This window comes from Schistocerca serialis, chromosome 12 (assembly GCF_023864345.2).
Source record: "Schistocerca serialis cubense isolate TAMUIC-IGC-003099 chromosome 12, iqSchSeri2.2, whole genome shotgun sequence".
Lineage (NCBI taxonomy): Eukaryota > Metazoa > Arthropoda > Insecta > Orthoptera > Acrididae > Schistocerca > Schistocerca serialis.
In genome coordinates, this window is record NC_064649.1 from 133,101,074 (window position 1) to 133,122,529 (window position 21,456).

Below are 21,456 nucleotides of genomic sequence, written 5' to 3' on the forward strand. Positions count from 1 at the left end.
ATGAACTAACACTAGGGCTACTAATTCGATATGTGGAAAAATCGAGAGATGTTTTAATAAAAACAAAGTAAGTCGTTATGGGTTGAACGATTTTCTTGTTTTCATTACTTGCGCGGGGAATATAGTATAAACTGTCAACATTTGTAGCCGGAGAAGCAAATATGGACTCAGTAAGCACTGATTGCAGTCACAATTGACATTAAGCTCTTAGCTATTACAAAATGTGCGTTATCAGGGTGAAGAAGCGGAAATTAACAGTGGAGAGCGGGTTCATTACATAGCACTTTTAGAAAAGAAACCAAAGTGATTCCATGACAGACCACAACATAGATCAAGGGAAGCCCTTGTTAATCTGTCTTTAAGCTTGCAGCTGAACATCAATAAAGCCTGCTGCATCAGCAAGTGACACCACACTGTAACGCCTTTTTTCGTAACAGAAAGAAATTTGCACTTTAACGTAATGAAATTCAGGAGGTTTAAGAAATTGAATCATAAGTTTACTACCAATTTTAATATGTTTTGTAGTGTGGTAAATTGCCAGTTGATAACACCTAATAAATTTACTTGACTGCAGTGTATTTGCAAGCAAAAATAATGAGGAGGCCCTCCGAATAAAAGTTATGACTGATTACCTGTTACCTCGTCACTGAGCATCAGCAATAGTGATGAGAGTGTCAACAGGCCAAAAAATTCCGTTGATTTTTTGCTTGCATCCAACAGTACAGAAATCAGTTTCCATATTTTGGACAAGAGGATAATAGCTAGTCATTTTAACAACATATGTTTGTATGTAATCTGTTTGCTCAATATGCTTATAAAATAGCTCCTCCAAGCCTCATTTGCATTTTCGCATTACCTTTTTGCTCTTATATTGAGCAATAAAACGATTAATCTGTAATTGTACATGATTCTTACCCAGGGAATGTTACTGTAAATATTTTTAAAAAAGGAAGAACAACTTTCTTCTGTTCCAGTCCTTTCTAGGACAGATTTTTCAGCACCTAGATCAAAGCCTCGAAGGTAGATAGCGCTGTGCTTCACTGTATGTACACTACAGCTTTACCAATGCCTTCAGTTCTCATCTACTCCTAGCATCTGAGTACAATCTGGTTTATCACATTAGGTGAGGAAATAACATGACAGTGTGCAGCATATTGCTGCTTCTAAGGGAGGTCCGTGGCATCTGGGCAAGCAGCAGGATATGGGGTCATTAGATTTAATATGTTTTGTTTCCAAAGGAACATGTCATCTGAAGATATTGTCATGGAATAAGCCAGTAGATAGTTCACAGAATGTTCATAAAAGTGTAAAAATTAAAAACTAAATAAATAACACCATAGAACTGTAGGCTCTAATCAATTGTGAGACACTCAAGGACAGAAAAAGAGAATCTGTCATAAGAAAGCCTTTCAAGTCAGATTTCAGAATCTTAGGTTCACGTGTCAGGTCTGTTAGTTTTATTTGAAGCCTACTGAAAATGGAACTTGCATAATGAAGTATTGTCTGACGTTCACTGAGTGAATGCTGCAGTCCATATTACTAACCACAAGTCCCATCAGACAGTTATGTACAAGGATGGTAGAGTTAAGATTCTGAGGTACATGAACAACAACTTGCATGCAATTCGGAAACTATCACATCAAGTAATTACAATCACACACTGCAAACTACTGTAAAGTGCATGGTAGAGGGTAACTCCAACTTACCAAATATTTTTTTTTTTTTTTCATTCTACTTAAATGCAACTACGGACACTATAATGTGTCTAATCTTGTGTTTGTAGTCCCTATGAGAGGGATACATAGAGGACTGCACTATGTTCTGCATTTATGGTCATTTCATCTTTCCTGAGAGGCACATTTCCAGACTGTTTAAAAATTGTTAAACTGGTCTCTCTTCACAAGAAAGGAGACAAATCAAATACAGAAAACTGTAGACCACATACATGTATTGTTATCATAGAAAAGGTAATGTTTAATATGTTAATGAATTTGTTGAAGAAAAACAAAATTCTCACTTATATTTAGCATGGAGTCATGAAAAATAAATCGACATCTAGTGCCAGCTATGATTTTATACACAATGCCCTGCAAACAATGAATGAAAAACAAAATGCCACTAGCATTTTTTATGCTTAAGTAAAGTTTTTGGCTTACTGGACCACGACATACTGCTGGACAACCTCCAAGTACATGGCGTTAGAGGCACTGCACTAAAATGGTTTGTATCAAACTTGACAAACAGGAAACAGAAAACACAAATAAAACATGAACAAAAGTAAAATACTAGGATATGTTTCTCAGTTGTAGAAATTGTAAGAAACGGAGTCCCTCATGAATCCATTCTTGGACCAGTTGCCTTTCTCCTGTATATAAATGATTTAGACCTGAACAGTGAATTACAAACAAATACTTCTTTTGCTGATGACGCACACATCCTTGTTATAGGAAACACCCCAAGTCAGCTACAAGCAGCTGTAGATAAAACTACAACACAGCTAAATAGATAAACTACTGATAAAAAAAAAAAAAAAAAAAAAAAAAAAAAAAAACACCAGCAATCCCAAATTTCTGTGTAAAAGGTGATGGTGATGGATGCGTACAATACCTGTGTGACAATAATCTCCAACAAAAGTTCATCTTCTCTGGAAACAAAGGTTGGTTGGTTGGTTTGAGGGATGAAGGGACCAAACTAAGGATCATCAGCCCTTGTTTCAGACGTAAACAGGGCTTAGAGGAAACCAACTCCCAAAGTAAGTTTGTTAAAGGAAAAGGGGGAAAATGAATGTGGAACCACACCTAAAAAGAAAACGAGTGGTATAAACTGGAAACAGAGGTTTTAGGCGTATGACCTCAGAATAACTGAAATGGCATACACTTATAAACAAATAAATGGAACACTAAATAAAATAAGTTATGGTCTATGATTACTCTCTGTTAAAGAAAGTTTTAACACTGTTTGAATTGCCAACTATGTTCAATTCCATAGCATGCTACTGTACAGAATTATATTCTGGAGCAATATCCCATCTAGTTGACTAATTTTCCTGGCCAGAAAGAACTATAATATCAATGCAACAAGCTCAACAAATAGATTGTTGCAAACCCCTCTTTCAAAACTTGTCAATCCCCCCACTTTACTGTGTACATACTAGAACTCTGTAAGTGTCTTAGAAAGAATTTAAAAGATAAGCAAAAATTTTAATATCTATGAGCATGATACAAGACAAAAGAAAAGGCTTCATGTCCAGTCAGTAAAGGAAATTGGCTTACAAAACTTCCACAACAAACAGTGGTATACAGATTTACAACAGTATTCTACATAAACTAAAATCGTATGATCGATCACAGTCTTTTGAAAAACGCTAAACACATTCGTATCAGATCATTGCTTCTATTCAGAATCAAAATTTTAGAATACTTGAGATAAAAGAGATTTGAAACAAGACAGCATTGCTACTGCAAGTAGTGCAAGCTCTTTTGTTGATAAAGCTAAAATTTATGCATCTCCTGAAATATACTGTATTTTTACTGTGTTGTGTTACTGTTTTGTTTTGTGTTTGTTCTGTGTTCCACAACCTGGAGATTTCTTCTTCTTCTCTTTTTTTTTTTTATGAATAAATAAATAAATTCTCACTCAATACTGGTTCTTGAAACTTTGTAACTAGGATTTCACATAACAGTTGACAGCTATCTTCTGTACAGAATGTCCAACATAGGAGGATAGGCAGCAGTATAGGCTGTTTATTTAGAGATGATAATAAGACACAACTCCATCCTGAACCTGATGGACAAAAAACAGGAAACAATAGGAGACTTTATTGACTTGTCAAAAGCTTTTGACATGGTGGACCATAAAATTCTGCTATCAAAGCTAGAAAGATATGGTATTCGAGGTCTGTCCAACAAGTGGATCAGTTCCTTCCTGACAAATCGTATGCAGGCAGTGTGTGTCAAGCACACAAATATTGAACTAAAAATGGTATCTAATCACTTATCTGACTATAAACAAATAAAATGTGGTGTACCCCAAGGATCCGTATTGGGACCCCTTCTGTTTCTTCTGTACATAAATGATCTAAGCTTAAATGTTGATGCACACAAAACAATCATATTTGCAGATGACACCACGATTCTACTAAAAGGAGACGACGATGAACAGTTATAGCAGACAGTAAACACGGTCACGAAACAACTTAGCAGCTGGGCACTGAGTAATCAGATTGTAATAAACAGTAAGAAAACCGTTGCTCTAAAATTCCACAATGTTCCTAACAAGGACATGTTTATCCCATCAGTCCCTATCAATGACGAACCAGTTGGTAACAGTACTGAAACCAAATTCTTAGGACTTTGGCTGCAGAGTAACATCAGATGGAATAAGCATATAGAATATCTCGATGCAGAACTGAGCAAAACATGTTACCTTCTTTGTTCACTAAAATCACACTGTAGTGAGAAAACAGTATTGAATGCATATCGTGCGTACTTTCATTCTCGTCTTAGATATGGGGTCACCTTCTGGGGAAACTCTAAAATAACTAATAGCACTTTTAAACTACAAAAAAGGGCCATTAGAATCTTGTTTGGGTGCAAGCCTAGAGACTCTTGTAAACCCCTGTTTAAGAAATCTGGTATTCCTCCATTACCGTGTGTATACATTGTGGAAACCCTTTTGTTCTTTAAATTAAATGTAATAGGCAAGGACCGGAGACTGCAAAAAAACTGTGATATACATGAGCACTTTACCAGACAAAACAGAAACTTACATATGACTCAAATCAGCACAGCACTGTGCCAAAAAGGTACTTTTCACATGAGAGTTAAGCTTTATAACAAACTTCCTGAAAACATAAAAGCTATCGCTGAGGTCAATACATTTGGACAATCTCTAAAGTCATATTTACAGCATCACTGCTTTTACTCCATTGAAGAATATTTAAATTTATGAAATGTGTTATATAAATACTTACGTGTAAAGAGTATTATTGTGAGCTTAAATATGTATGCCTTGAAATGACTTTCAGCCTGTATATTTATAACTTGACTTGTCCAATGTCTTATGCATAAGCTGCTATGTAGACAACAGGACCAATAAAATACAATCTACAATCTGACACAAAAGAGCTTTATTTGGAAGGGATACAGATATTATGCATAGAGTGGAGGCGTAATGGGAAACTTCAACCTCTTACGATCGGACAGTCATATGTCAAGGCCGGCAACTGAGAAAGGGAGCAGCCTCCCAGGCCTGCTAGAGGTGAAACTTGCCTGATCTGGTTTGGGGGAAGCTCACTGGTTGCTGCATTGGCACTGGCAGTACAGCAATGTTCCCTCCCACTCCCTCATCTGGGTCAGTCAGAAGGAGCAAAAGTAATGAGACTGTTACAGTATTTATTAATAATTACACAAAGTACATTCTTCCCCCTCACAGATGCCCACATGACAAATTTTGCTCTTAATGGGTGCTCGTAACCAATAGAAAAATTTGATGGCGTTACATTCGCAGTATACAATTTGTGAAGATCAGTAAAACAACAATAACAACAGCAATTATGTAACTGGTCTTCCAATGAACAGTGATTGTGGCTCGGCTATGCAACTGAGATGGTAGATGAAAAATAGCAGCCCAAGACTGATTACTAATGGATAAGCGAAGATGAGCCGAAACCTGCACAGCGTGTATTAACATAGATCGAGGAATTACTTTATCATCACTCTACAGGAAGGCTATAGAACATTGTAGTTTAAAACTTGCACCAGATCCATTTAGATGAGCTTTCAGTTGATACAGAGAAGATAAAAGTTTAGGGTAATTATTCTAATGTCTTCGTTTTCCTCTGTGAATGAGACATGATCTTCATGGGTTACGAATGGGAATGAAAAATTCTGAGTTTAAAAAATCAAAAACCTTTCTTGAAATGGTGGAAAAATGTTTTTCCTTTGACTAAATCTAGTGGTTTTATCATAAGGTCACGTAACTAGTTACATATTTCCTGCCTTAAGTATTCTAAATGACTTACTGCAAACTAGACTTACAAAAATAAGTAGGAACTAGACAGATCAAGCATGGCAAAATTGTCTGTTTTATCTTTATTACTTAGCTAATAAAAATGGAGAATAAAGAGAAGTAGATAAAATGACGCTAACTTAGACTTTTTCCATACCACCTGCAGGGTAAAATGGAAATGTCGTGTGGCTAGGGCCTCCCGTCGGGTAGACCGTTCACCTGGTGCAAGTCTTTCGATTTGACGCCACTTCGGCGACTTGCATGTCGATGGGGATGAAATGATGGTGATAAGGACAACACAACACCCAGTCCCTGAGCCAAGAAAATCTCCAACCCAGCCGGGAATCGAACCCGGGCCCTTAGGATTGACAGTCTGTCACGCTGACCATTCAGCTACCCTTCTGAGCAGCTGTTCTTTTCTTACACTTTTTTGAAACTATTGCTTTAATTATTATCACCTGCAGGGTGATAATAATTAAAGTAATAGTTTCAAAAAAGTGTAAGAAAAGAACAACTGCTCAGAGTGATGTCAAATTTGAATGGAATATTATCAAAGAAGGAGGGAATATCATGGAAACAATCAAAACTTTACAAATATTTTCCCACTAAATGGCAATGTAAGCATCATTAAGCAAATGGGTTCTGCTGCAAATGACAGATAAATTCTAGGACAACAGCTGTGGTGTGAGTTGCACATTAAACCAATCATACTGTAGTAAAGGAATTTTGCTATTTGGGGAGCAAAATAACTGATGATGGTCGAAGTAGAGAGGGTATAAAATGTAGACTGGCAATGGCAAGGAAAGCGTTTCTGAAGAAGAGAAATCTGTTAACATCGAGTATAGATTTAAGTGTCAGGAAGTCATTTCTGAAAGTATTTGTATGGAGCGTAGCCATGTATGGAAGTGAAACATGGACGATAACTAGTTTAATGCTGAAGATTGGATGGGTAGATCATATAACTAATGGCGAGGTATTGAATAGGATTGGGGAGAAGAGAAGTTTGTGGCACAACTTGACTAGAAGAAGGGATCGGTTGGTAGGACATGTTCTGAGGCATCAAGGGATCACCAATTTAGTATTGGAGAACAGTGTGGAGGGTAAAAATCGTAGAGGGAGACCAAGAGATGAATGCACTAAACAGATTCAGAAGGATATAGGTTGCGGTAGGTACTGGGAGATGAAGAAGCTTGCACAGGATAGAGTAGCATGGAGAGCTGCATCAAACCAGTCTCAGAACTGAAGACCACAACAACAACAAACAACTGTTCAAAGTGCATGATGGCAGAAGTTTTGCATTCAGCTGTGGCACTGTTAGTTAGGTAAGCTCATCCATGGAGTACAACAACTGACATACACTTCTGTAAAAAATCACCAGTGTGATCCATTATTGAGTACTGTTCGAGTGTTTGGGAACTGCACCAGGTCAGATTAAAAGGAAGACGTCGAAGTAGATTTGTTACTGGTGGGTTCGAACAACTTGCAGGTTTTACAGTGACATTACAGGAACTCAAATGGGAATCACCTGATGGGAGGCAACATTATTTTCGAGGAACAGTACTGAGAAAATTTAGATAACTACACTCATGCTCATAAATTAAGGATAATGCTGATACACAGTGAAACAATGCTCTGGTGAGCAGTTTGCTGATTTAAATCACCTCAGGGTATGACCATGCGGTGCATTTGACCTGTGGTCATCACACTGTGGCACTGGCAGCAGTCCACATACGCAGAGGTGTGTTGGTTCATGTCAGAGTACGGTGCAGTGAATAAGTGTGCAGACGTTTTCAGATGTGCTAATGATGACTGTGTGTTGAAAATGGGTCAAAGAACACATATTGATGATGTTATGAGGGGTAGAATACTAGGGCGACTGGAGGCTGGTCAAAAACAGCAGGTCGTAGCACGGGCCCTCCGTGTGCCACAAAGTGTGATCTCAAGATTGAGGCAATGATTTCAGCAGACAGGAAATGTGTCCAGGCACTACAGTGCGGGACATCCACAGTGAACAACACCACAAGAAGACTGATATCTCACCATCAGTGCCTGCAGAGGGCCACGGAGTACTGCAGGTAGCCTTGTTCGGGACCTTACCGCAGGCACTGGAACAGTTGTCTCCAGAAACACAGTCTACAGATGACTGAGCAGACACGGTTTATTCACCCAGAGACCTGCAAGGCCTTGTCAGAGAAGAACCCGTAAATCCTGGTGTCAACAACACAGTACATGGTCATTGGAACAGTCGTCTCAGGTTATGTTCATGGACAAATCTAGGTACAGTTTGAACAGTGATTCTCACCGAGTTTTCATCTGGTGTGAACCAGGAACCAAATACCAACCCCCTAATGTCCTTGAAAGGAACCTGAATGGAGTTTGTGGTTTGATGGTGTGGGGTGGGGTGGGATTATGATTGGTGCACGTACACCCCTGCATGTCTTTGACAAAGGAACTATAACAGGTCAGGTGTATCGGAACGTCGTTTTGGACCAGTGTGTCCACCTTTTCAGGAGTGCAGGGGGTCCCATCTTTCTCCTGATGGATGATAACACACGGTCCCAGCACGCTGCCATCACGGAGGAGTACCTTGCGACAGAAGATATCAGGCAAATGGGGTGGCCTGGTTGTTCTCCAGACCTAAACCCCATCGAGCACGGCTGGGATGCTGTCGGTTGACGTATCGCTGCACATCTTCAAACCCCTACGACACTTTAGGAGCTCTGACAGGCACTGGTGCAAGATTGGGAGGTTATACTCCAGCATCTGCTCGACCACCTGATCCAGTGTATACCAACCCGTTGTGTGGCCTGTGTACGTATACGTGGTGATCGTATCCCATATTGATGTCGGGATACGTGTGCAGGAAACAGTGTCGTTTTGTAGCACACGTGTTTCGGGACGGTTATCTCAACTTATCACAAACACCGTGGACTTACAGATCTGTGTCATGTGTTCCCTGTGTGCCTATGCTATTAGCGCCAGTTTTGTGTAGTGCCACATTGTGTGACACCACATTCTGCAATTATCCTTAATTTATGAGCATGAGTGTAGCATTTGAGGCTGACTGCAGAACGATTCTACTGCCAACAACTTATGTTTTGCATAAAGCCAACAAAGATAAGATTAGAGGGTTTAAGGCTCATACAGAGGCATTCAGTCAGTCATTTTCTCCTCGCTCTATTTGAAAATGGGACAGGAAAGGAAATGACTTGTAGCGCTACGGGGTACCGTCCACCGTGCACTGTAGGGGTGTGGATGCAGATTGTGTAAGTGTGCTATAACTGATCTATTCTTGTCCTCTCAAACCTTACAGGAGTAGTTCATAGGAGGTTGTAGTATATTCCTAGAGTCATCATTTATAGCCGTTTCTCGATACTTTGTAAGTGGGCTTTGTCGAGATAATTTGTGTCTGTCTTTGAGAGTGCCAGCTCAGTTTCTTCAGCATCTCTGCAACCAACCCCCACAGATCAAACAAGCCTGTGACCAGTTATTCAGACTTTCTCTGTATACATTCATTATCCCTTGTTAGTCGTATTTGGTGTGGGTCTGTGTAGTTAAACACCCCTATTTGCTGATCTTTGGGGGCTATAACTTCCTGGGCAGGGAGGCATCAGGAGACGAGACATATCTCATTCTACATCACCCCTTTCTATACAAACAATATCCAAATATTTAGTGAAACACCCAGAATGGAATAATGACAATATTATGCAAGGGACAGATTGCTACTCACTATATAGTGGAGATGCTGAGTCACAGACAGGCATAACAAAAAGACAGCTAAACAAGTAACCTTTCAGTCAGAAGGCCTTCTTCCAAAGTAGACATCTACGATTAATAAAACTGAAACTGTAAATGAGGTACCATATAATGTCAGTTTAAGTATTTGTGCCCCTGGTAGCTGAGTGGTCAGTGCGAAAGAATGTCAATCCTAAGGGCCCGGGTTCGATTCCCGGCTGTGTCGGAGATTTTCCCCACTCAGGGACTGGGTGTTATGTTGTAATAATCGTCATCATTTCATCCGCATCTATGTGCAAGTTGCCAAAGTGGTGTCAAATTGAAAGACTTGCACTTGACGAATGGTCTAGCCGACGGGAGGCCCTTGTCACACATCATTTATTTATTTATTGTCATAATGACAACCTGCAGTACAGGTAATGGCCTGTTCTCTTCGTGGAAGAAATGCTCCTTCTCTTTGTGGAATAACAGTTCCGAAGATGTAATTAATTCGTCAGTAGTAGAATTAGCAGTTCCGGCAACAGGACATGATATTCTAAGCTCACTGTGGGAATGGGGGATATAATAAGAATGGCTGCAGATTACTATTCAGAGAGCATCCTTACTAGACAGAATATTTGAAGCTGTGGCTGACAATCTCACGTTTAGAACTGTTGAAAATCTGTCCACTGTCACTAAGGACAAATGGTAAGTACGCACAATTAACACTTTATCATAACAAAAGTATGTCAAAGTTGTAGGTGGCAGGAAATGGTGTATAACCAACTATTACTGATCTTAGTAAAAATGTGTTGAATCAAAGTGGAGAACACTTGGTGACAAGGAGGATTGCAACTTTTTTGAGCACAATGCGATTCTACATTGATTCTGGTCTGTGCACATCAGATCCATAGAAAAATAAGTGTAAACCCATTCACATTGCTGTAAGGCATCTTTGGACTGGATAGCGCGAAGTCTTGGTCACTGGTAATGAATAGAAAACCTTACATTTTACAAACTATATATTGTTTTCAAATTTTCCACAAAACCAGAAAGGTATGAATTTTATAGCCTTCCAACTGACAGTTGGTGCAGATATACCCCTAGTTGATTCCCAGTTTATATAGAGTGTACATTTATCAGTTCATAATATTGGGGTAGATATGGAAGGAATATTGGGTGTAGCATTTTAAGTGGAGGGTGTACTTGAATAGTAAGGTTACTTAACATATGTAAAAGGCCCTGAGAGGTAAAAGAACTTCACTTAATTTCTGTTGGTGGCCCACTCATATAGAAGTGGATAAAGAACTGAGTTGAAGTTGAACAACATGTATGTTATAATTCATCACTTGTAATGCTTAGCCAATAGTTAGCTTCGTAATAAGAGTGCAAATTTCAATTTGGAGAAAATCAAGATCATAGTGCAGTGTAATTTTAAACACATTATACATAGTAAAGGAAAAAAGCCGCACTTGGCAGATGACTTGGAATTCATCATCGCCCAGTTCAAGACGAAAGTGTATCTAGGAAACCTAGTGCTGCCAATAGGTTTAACAGTTGTTGTTGTTGTTGTGGTCTTCAGTCCTGAGACTGTTTTGATGCAGCTCTCCATGCTACTCTATCCTGTGCAAGCTTCTTCATCTCCCAGTACCTACTGCAACCTACATCTTTCTGAATCTGCTTGGTGTATTCATCTCTTGGTCTCCCTCTACGATTTTTATCCTCCACACTGCCCTCCAATACTAAATTGTTGATCCCTTGATGCCTCAGAACATGACCTACCAACCGATCCCTTCTTCTAGTCAAGTTGTGCCACAAACTTCTCTTCTCCCCAATCCTATTCAACACCTCCTCATTAGTTGTGTGATCTACCCATCTAATCTTCAGCATTCTTCTGTAGCACCACATTTCGAAAGCTTCTATTCTCTTCTTGTCTAAACTATTTATCGTCCACATTTCACTTCCATACATGGCTGTACTCCACACAAATACTTTCAGAAACGACTTCCTGACACTTAAATCTATACTTGATGTTAACAAATTTCTCTCCTTCAGAAACGCTTTCCTTCCCATTGCCAGTCTACATTTTATATCCTCCCTATTTCGACCATCATCAGTTATTTTGCTCCCCAAATAGCAAAACTCCTTTACTACCTTAAGTGTCCCATTTCCTAATCTAATTCCCTCGGCATCACCCGACTTAATTCAACTACATTCCATTATCCTAATTTTGCTTTTGTTGATGTTCATCTTATATCCTCCTTTCAAGACACTGTCCATTCCGTTCAACTGCTCTTCCAAGTCCTTTGCTGTCTCTGACAGAATTACAATGTCATCGGCGAACCTCAAAGTTTTTATTTCTTCTCCATGGATTTTAATACCTACTCTGAATTTTTCTTGTGTTTCCTTTACTGCTTGCTCAATATACAGATTGAATAACATTGGGGAGAGGCTACAACCCTGTCTCACTCCCTTCCCAACCACTGCTTCCCTTTCATGCCCCTCAACTCTTATAACTGCCATTTGGTTTCTATATAAATTGTAAATAGCCTTTCGCTCCCTATATTTTACCCCTGCCACCTTCAGAATTTGAAAGAGAGTATTCCAGTCAACATTGTCAAAAGCTTTCTCTAAGTCTATAAATGCTAGAAACGTAGATTTGCCTTTCTTTAATCTAGCTTCTAAGATAAGTCGTAGGGTCAGTATTGCCTCACGTGTTCCAATATTTCTATGGAATCCAAACTAATCTTCCCCTAGGTCGGCTTCTACTAGTTTTTCCATTCATCTGTAAAGAATTTGCGTTAGTATTTTGCAGCTGTGACTTATTAAACTAATAGTTCGGTAATTTTCACATCTGTCAACACCAGCTTTCTTTGGGATTGGAATTATTATATTCTTCTTGAAGTCTGAGGGTATTTCACCTGTCTCATACATCTTGCTCACCAAATGGTTGAGTTGTGTCATGACTGGCTCTCCCACGGCCATCAGTAGTTCTAAAGGAATGTTGTCTACTCCCGGGGCCATGTTTTGACTTAGGTCTTTCAGTGCTCTGTCAAACCCTTCACGTAGTATCATATCTCCCATTTCATCTTCATTACATCCTCTACCATTTCTATAACATTGTCCTCAAGTACATCGTCCTTGTATAGACCCTCTATATACTCCTTCCACCTTTCTGCTTTCCCTTCTCTGCTTAGAACTGGGTTTCCATCTGAGCTCTTGATATTCATACAAGTCGATCTCTTTTCTCCAAAGGTCTCTTTAATTTTCCCGTAGGCAGTATTTATCTTACTCCTAGTGAGATAAGCCTCTACATCCTTACATTTGTCCTCTAGCCATCCCTGCTTAGCCATTTTCCACTTCCTGTCGATCTCATTTTAGAGACGTTTGTATTCCTTTTTGCCTACTTCATTTACTGCATTTTTATATTTTCTCCTTTCATCAATTAAATTCAATATTTCTTCTGTTACCCAAGGATTTCTACTAGCCCTCGTCTTTTTACCTACTTGATCCTCTGCTGCCTTCACTACTTCATCCCTCAAAGCTACCCATTCTTCTTCTACTGTATTTCTTTCCCCCATTCCTGCCATTTGTTCCCTTACGCTCTCCCTGAAACTCTGTACAACCTCTGGTTTAGTCAGTTTATCCAGGTCCCATCTCCTTAAATTCCCACCTTTTTGCAGTTTCTTCAGTTTTAGTCTACAGTTCATAACCAATAGATTGTGGTCAGAGTCCAAATCTGCCCCTGGAAATGTCTTACAATTTAAAACCTGGCTCCTAAATCTCTGTCTTACCATTATATAATCTATCTGAAATCTGTCAGTATCTCCAGGCTTCTTCCATGTATACAACCTTCTTTTATGATTCTTGAACCAAGTGTTAGCTATGATTAAGTTGTGCTCTGTGCAAAATTCTACCAGGCGGCTTCCTCTTTCATTTCTTAGCCCCAATCCATATTCGCCTACTACGTTTCCTTCTCTCCCTTTTCCTACTACCAAATTCCAGTCAACCATGACTATTAAATTTTCGTCTCCCTTCACTATCTGAATAATTTCTTTTATTTCGTCATACACTTCTTCAATTTCTTCGTCGATTTAACAGTAATGCGATTAAAGAAAAAAAATGAGACTTCAGCAAAGCTGTAAGTGTGTGCAGCATGGTCAAGAACTGGCATTAGCAACTCTGCACTGTGTCAGAGCAGTCTCCTTAGCTCATTAAGATGAGGCAATGCTGTGGGGAATGATATGTTTACTCTCTGATGTTCAAGTCGTGTTCACGTCAAACATATTTTTCCCTTTAAAGCATCAAATTGTATCCAATTTACATCTACACAATGTGGTATCTTGTGTATTTTTTGTTACCGTTACGTTTATTTAAACATTGAGACATAACATGAACTTCTTACAGAGGTAAAAGATCACATTGTTTCAGCTGTGACACAAATAAAGCCAACAGAAAACGATAGTGGATAAAGTATTGTTGTCTTTGTCCAATGATGTACCAAAAATACAACAGAGGAGTGACACTAGATTGCACATTATGCTATGCACAATAATTCCACTCTGTACATGTGACATCTAGGCTTATCTTCACAGAGCCGGAACATATTCTTCAAAAGATATTCAAAGCAACCACCATGCATCTGCAAACACTTCACCACTCAGTGGATCATACTTTACTGTAAATACGCAACACACCTGCATCCACCATTGCTGATGTGGAATGCATATGAACTATTAGGTCATCTACATCAATGGATGGAGTACTATAACCTCATTCCTTTAAGTGTCTCCACAAATAAAAATCTAGTGGATTAATATCTGGGGAATGTGGAGGCCACAACACTGGGCCTCCATGATCAACACATTTCCCTGGAAACTGCCACAATGGCAGTGTTCAACTTTTTCTTTAATTGCTGATTCTCCAACACAGAGTTGCAACTTACCACTATAGTTTCTCTAACTGCTCCATATTAAGCTTATTCACAACACAATTACTAACAATAGTTTCAGCTGAAATAATTTCACTACATGCAACTTTCCCTGGCCCTAGTCTTAACAGTTCTTTGTTTCAATCTATGTTCTACAAATTTCCTGACTTGCACACAAAGGGTAAGTAATAAAATAAATAGCATGGTATCACACTTCAATGAATGAGGCACAAAATGAATAATAACAAACAAATATTGTCAAGAAATGCCACTACAAAAGTGGAGATATTCAGGCTTCATCTTGTGTGTCTGTTAAGGTGTGGATAAAGCTACATTTTAAAGCAGCTGTTCTCATGGCGTCTTCTCTTTACACTGACCTATGAGGGATGTTCAATTAATAGTGCCATACATTTTTTTCCTTGGTCAGTTTTGGTTGAAGAAATGCAAAATTTGCTGCAGGACATTGCAGAATATTCCATTTTGGCCCCTATAATTTCATAAAGTTCTGAAAGGTGGCAGCGCTATATGCAGCCTTTGAAGTGACGTCTATAATGGAGGTGCATTCCAAGCAGAGAGCTGTCATTGCCTTTCTTTTGGCAGAAAACCAGAGCATCACAGGTACTTATACACAGTTGCAGAATGTCCACAGAGACCTGACAATGAACAAAAGCACAGTGTAGCAAGGCGGCTGTCATCGTCACGACGAGGTTGCACGAACCTGTGATTCCTGCAATGTCGGAATGTGCAGACACTTGTGACCGTCTGTGCAGAACTGCACGTTATAAGACTGACTGTGACAATCTTTTGTCAAACACTGTCACAGGTAATAAAATGTGTGTTCATCATGTTGAACTGGAAACAAAATGGCAGAGTGGCACCACACCTCCCCTCCTCTGAAGAAAAAGTTCAAAGCGACAGTCTGAACCAGTAAAGTCACGGTGACTGTCTTCTGGGACTTTGAACGGATTATTCTGTTTGGTGACCTCCCTCACAGTGCAACGATCAGCGCTGAAATGTATAGTCTACCCCCAGGAAATTGAAGAAACGACTTCAGTGTGTTTATCACCTCAAAAATGCAAATGATCTTCCCCTTCTCCATGACAACACAGGGCCACACACAAGACTGCCCACCTGAGAGGAGCTTACAAAACTTCATTGGACTGGTCGCCCTCATCAACCCTACAGTCCAGATTTCACATCATCCTACTTCCATCTGTTTGGCTCAATGAAGGATGCATTCTGCAGGAAGCAGTACGTGGACGATGGGGAGGTTATCGATGAAGGAAGACGTCAGCTCTGATGTCGACCAGTAGAGTGGTACCGTGCGAGCGTGCTGGCCTTCCCAGTAAGATGGCAAAAGGCCGTCATATTGAACAGAGATTATGGAACTTCCTGGGAGATTAAAACTGTGTGCCGGACCGAGACTCGAACTCGGGAATTTTACCTTTCGCCGGCAAGTGCTCTACCGACTGAGCTACCCGAGTGTGACTTGCAACCAGTCCGAACAGCTTCAATTCTGCCAATACCTCATCTCCTACCTTCCAAACTTCACAGAAGCTTGAGCTGTGGCTGGGTCGTGTTATGCTTTGCATTAAACCTTCGTTGCTATTCTGTGATTAGTCTCCCACTGTTATCGCAATTATGCCGTTATCCTCCCTCTCCGTGAGTCGCAGCAGCAGCGTGTATAAATATTCTCACCCTCATACCATCTTTGGCCTCGTGCTTATAGTTTCCAGCTGTGCCGTGTGCAGGCAGTCGGTCAGTTGACATGGAGCAGTGAGGAAGTCTGCCTGGCGCGTGTCTGGCCGGGGCCGCTGGCGGCATCTGTGCGCGGGCGGCGTGTGAGGGGCCGTTCCCGTTGCTACGAGGTCCGTGGCTCACCGATCCTGGACGTGAAATTTGAGTCTTTACTTAATCTACCGGCCAGCCACAACTGTTCACATTTGTCATTTGAGTTTTGTTGTGGGCTGTTGGGACATTCGCGTGGGCAACATGTGTGTTTTCAAGTTGGCGAAATTCTAGCCGCCCTCCTGTGAAGTTTAACTTGATTATTTTGGAATTGAAGTGCACCAGCGGAATCTTCTGCCTTGTGGCCATTAATGTTCCGGTTACCTGCCATGGCCATTGGCATAAATTCAGGCAGTGTATTTTCCTCATCATGTTGTAGCTATCCAGCACGGTATGCAGTTTGACAGCTGAATGTGTAATTTGTTGTGGGCGCCAATACCTTCTGCGTTGTTCCATTGAACTCCCTGTTGTGTGCTGGTCGGGGGGAGCGGAAGTTATCCTGTCATTTATTCCGTTGACTGTCTGTCGGTTGGGTTGCCGTCGGATTGAGAATTGTTGGGCTGACTGCCTGTCTCACCTAAGCGAGCATTGGTGTTTGAATTCTTGGCCAAACCTTAGAAACTTCTGAGCAACATTTGATGTGCTGCCTTTTCTTATTTGTCCTTGTTGTTTGATTATGTATGGCTTCTAGCCGATTTTAAATTAAAGTTGTGTGTGAGATTGAATGGTGAATTTGACCGGGAATTAAGTTCTAAAATTAATGTTTGGCTTGCTCTGTTTTTAATGTTTTCTTTACTCTTGTAATGTTTGTCAAATGAATAAAGTAGTTTGTTCAAGTGCAAGTGATAGCCACTCATTTTGGCCCCTTTCCACAAATTAAACTATCTATCATGTCCTGTGGGTATAGCACGGGATCTCAAAGCTCTTCTGCGAACCTTGCAGAACTAGCACTCCTGGAAAAAAAGGATATCACAGACACACGGCTTAGCCACAGCCGACGGGATGTTTCCAGAATTAGATTTTCACTCTGCAGTGGAGTGTACGCTGTTATGAAACTTCCTGGCAGATTAAAACTGTGTGTAGGACCAAATCTCGAAGTCGGGTCACGGTCTGGCACACAGTTTGAATTTGCCTGGAAGTTTCATAACAGCATACACTACACTGCAGAGTGAAAATCTCATTCTGGAAACAGAGATTGTGTCAAAAAATAGGGTTTTGTAACCAAAAGGGTGGGGAATAATACGGTATACTGGAACCTTGAATAAAACCAACCTGTTTGCAGAAAAATAATGTATTGTATTAGTTACTGAACATCCTCCATAGACAATACAGTTCAACACTCACAGTCAGCATCTTTAGGCTGCGATGAGAACAATGTTGCAGTGGAACACAACCTTCCGGTGACACGTAAGCATCACGTGGCAGAGCAGGAACTGATCCCGTGACCCTCTGCTAGGGTGAACAGGCAGCCAGTCTGCTGTCCAGGCAGACAGATATCTGTACGCACATATCTGTTATGTCCAAATACACAGTGTCAGTCTCAGCCAATTCAATCAGATTGCAAGACATTACCATGCCAGCTGGCATGCAGTTGTGCAGAAATTAGAACAGCTTACTTGTCTGTCAGTGCACACACTGGCACGTGGGACACAGTGAAATCAGAGGACCTACGAAAGCACAGCGTGTCAGTGCTGTCCACACGGTATTATGCCATAAAGAAACAGTGTGTTCCGTGATAATGTACTATTCTGGAATTCTGTAAGTAGCCATGAACTGGCTAAAAGTTTTCAGGTTGGAATGCACTTCCGCAAACCGTTGCACAGAAAGGCCAAGTTCAGTGGTTCCGCGTATCTCTTGTATTGCAAGGACACTGTGGATCAGTGCAATCTAGATTGTTAGTTTTCATTTTGTTTAATGGAGCTCCAAATTGATAGAAGAAATACTTTAATGGAATCTGAAGAAAACCTTTACACATTAAGTCTTCTCACAAGCTTGGCTCAGCAAGCTGTGCTAATGGTCATAGGTGTCTGCTTCTTCACTATACAAATGTCTCTGTAGAGCTTCGACTTGACCATCAATGGTACAAATTTGAGTTTTGTTCCTCATGTAGCACCTATAAACAGACATGCCCGCAAGAAGAGACACCTTTTGATCCTGCAGCCACTAAGTGATCAAAAGTATCTGGACACCTGGCTGAAAATGACTTACAAGTTCATGGCGCCCTCGATTAGTAATGCCAGTATTCAGTATGGTGTTGGTCCACTCTTAGCCTCGATGACAGCTTTCACTCTTGTAGGCATATGTTCAATCAAATGCTGGAAGGTTTCTTGTGGAACGGCAGCCTATTCTTCACAGAGTGCTGCACGGTGGAGAGGTATGAATGTCATTCGATGAGGCCAGGCATGAAGTCGGTGATCCCAAACATCCCGAAGGTGTTCTCTAGGATTCAGGTCAGGACTCTGTGCAGCCAATCAATTACAGGGATTTTACTGTCGTGTAACCACTCTGCCACAGGCCGTGCGTTATGAACAGGTGCTCGATCGTGTTGAAAGATGCAATCGCCATCCCTGAACTGCTCTTCAACAGTGGGAAGCACGAAGGTGCTTAAAACATCAATGTAGGCCTGTGCAGAGATAGTGCCACTCGAAAAAATGAGGGGTGCAAGCCCCCTCCATGAAAAACATGACCACACCATAACATCACCGCCTCCGAATTTTCCTGTTGGCACTACACATGCTGGCAGATGACGTCCACTGAGCATTCGCCATACTCACACCCTGCCACCAGATGCCACATTGTGTACCATGATTTATCACTGAAAACGTTTTTCCACTGTTCAATTGCCCAATGTTCACGCTCCTTAAACCAAGCGAGGCGTCGTTTGGCATTTACAGGCGTGATGTGTGGCTTATGAGCAGTTGCCTGACCATGAAATTCTAGTTTTCTCACCTCCTGCCTAACTGTCGTAGTACTTGCAGTGGATCCTGATGCAGTTTGGAATTCCTTTGTGAATGTTCTGAATAGATGCCTGCCTATTACACATTACGATCCTCTTCAACTGTCGGCGGTCTCTGTCAGTCAACAAACAAGGTGGGCCTGTACACTTTTGTGCTGTATATGTCCCTTCATGATACCACTTCATTATCACACTGGAAACAGTGGACCTAGGGATGTTTAGGAGTGTGGAAATCTTGTGTACAGACATATAACACAAGTGACTCCAAATCACGTGACCACGTTCACAGTCCGCGAGTTCCACGGAGTGCCCCATTCTGCTGTCTCACAATGTCTAACGCCTACTGAAGTCGCTGATATGGAGTACCTGGCAGTAGATGGTAGTGCAACACACCTAATATGAAAAATGTATGTTTTTGGAGTTGTCCAGATGCTTTTGATCACATAGTGTACATATAAAAAGTGAGAATGGCCAATGATCTCTCCAGTGCAGATGAACACTAGGCTTGAACTTTTATGGGAATAAGCACAATCCCACAAGTAATGAGGATGATGGCCAAGGAGCAGTTCATTATTAGTTGAGAATTTGGGACTGATGGGAGGCATGCTAGGGTAGCCCGTGCAGCTATGATGACCACTGTGTCTGGATGGTGCAGTGGTCAGCACACTTGCCTAGTAAGCAGCGGACCAGGTTCAACTCCTGGTCCGGGACAAATTTTCAACTTTCTCTATTGATTTGAATTAATGTCTGTAATTCCTTTGTGCCAGACAGGTATGTGAGTGGAATAGTTATAATGTGAATGTATTTCCTCTGTACTAAACCTGTGTAATAGCATTTAGGCATCCCTGTAAACATTTGTTGACATGGGAATTAACAACTTCCCTACACCCTGGGTAGCCTCAAAAGTGAGCAACTTTGTTGGTTTGAATCTAATTGAATACCTCCAACTCCACTTTCAATCAGCGTCATATTCTCCATGAATCCATAAATGGACCTAAAAATGTACAGTGTGCCTGAATTGCTATACAGCATGCACTACAAGATATTAACAAAGTTTATCATATATATATACCTTAAAACATCAAACAATGATGGCAAAAAACAGTACCTCAGATACTCACTGTGGCTTGACAAAAACATGTGTATTCCTGACGAGAGAATTGCATGAATAATTGCTTTTAAAGGAAAATAAATGAGATATAAAACATCAATAATAACATTGAACAATGTAACAATGTACTCTGATTGGATCATGAACTACAAAATTAATTTTGAGCCATATTCATTTCTTTCATATTAGTATAATACAATGCTCATCGTATTAAACTGGGTCATCTGCCTCCATTATTATCGAGCGTGAAATGCAAATTGTAGAAATTTTTTAGTGGTGCATCACTTAACAACAGTAAAGAATTTTATACTTCCCTAAGCAACGATTGGTAGCTGACACTTTGGACAAAGAGCCAGGCGGTGCAGCACTATCACCACCGCCGCTGTCCGTTGCCAGGAAGTGCTTCCCAGAGAGCTCTGGTGTACGCTGCATTCAAAGAAACACAGTCTGGCAAGTAATTTTTTGCAGAAATTTTATTGGGTGAAAGTATTATTAGTGGTGAGCCAGGAAGTGAAAAACATTGTAGCTGTGCTACCATCACACACTCAGGACTTGAGCATTCATAAGGAAGGCACTGAAATAATGTTGGTAATGAGTGGTTTCAGCCTCAAGACATTGCATTCAGATGACAAACAATTTACTACAAGACCATAGATGTAGTATAACGGCTCAAGCAGGAGACAAAATTTCCTCCGTGAACGTCGCAACCTACAATGTCGCCAGTTTGTGCAGTTAGACGGACTTATAGTATTTGAAGCCTGGCCGTGTTATTTGACCCATATTGTGACTGGAACAGACTTGCAAGACCTCTTAATCGTGGGTTCTGATGAGTCTTCAGTATGCTCTACAGCAGCTAACTTTTTAGCTTACCTGGGTCGCATTGGAAGAGGATAAGCTGAGCTGCACATAATATAAGTAACACTAATAGTAACCACTGAGCAAAAA

At 40.6% G+C, this 21,456-nt stretch overlaps 1 long non-coding RNA gene across 1 annotated transcript in view; it reads left to right on the forward strand.

Annotated features, from left to right (window-relative positions):
• The first annotated feature begins 66 nt into the window (after positions 1 to 66).
• Positions 67 to 21,456, forward strand: part of LOC126428448 (uncharacterized) — a 75,523-nt gene continuing 54,133 nt past the window's right edge. Inside the window, exon 1 of the long non-coding RNA XR_007576832.1 lies at positions 67 to 170. This is a non-coding gene — a long non-coding RNA (uncharacterized LOC126428448). The remainder of the gene's footprint in view (positions 171 to 21,456) is intronic.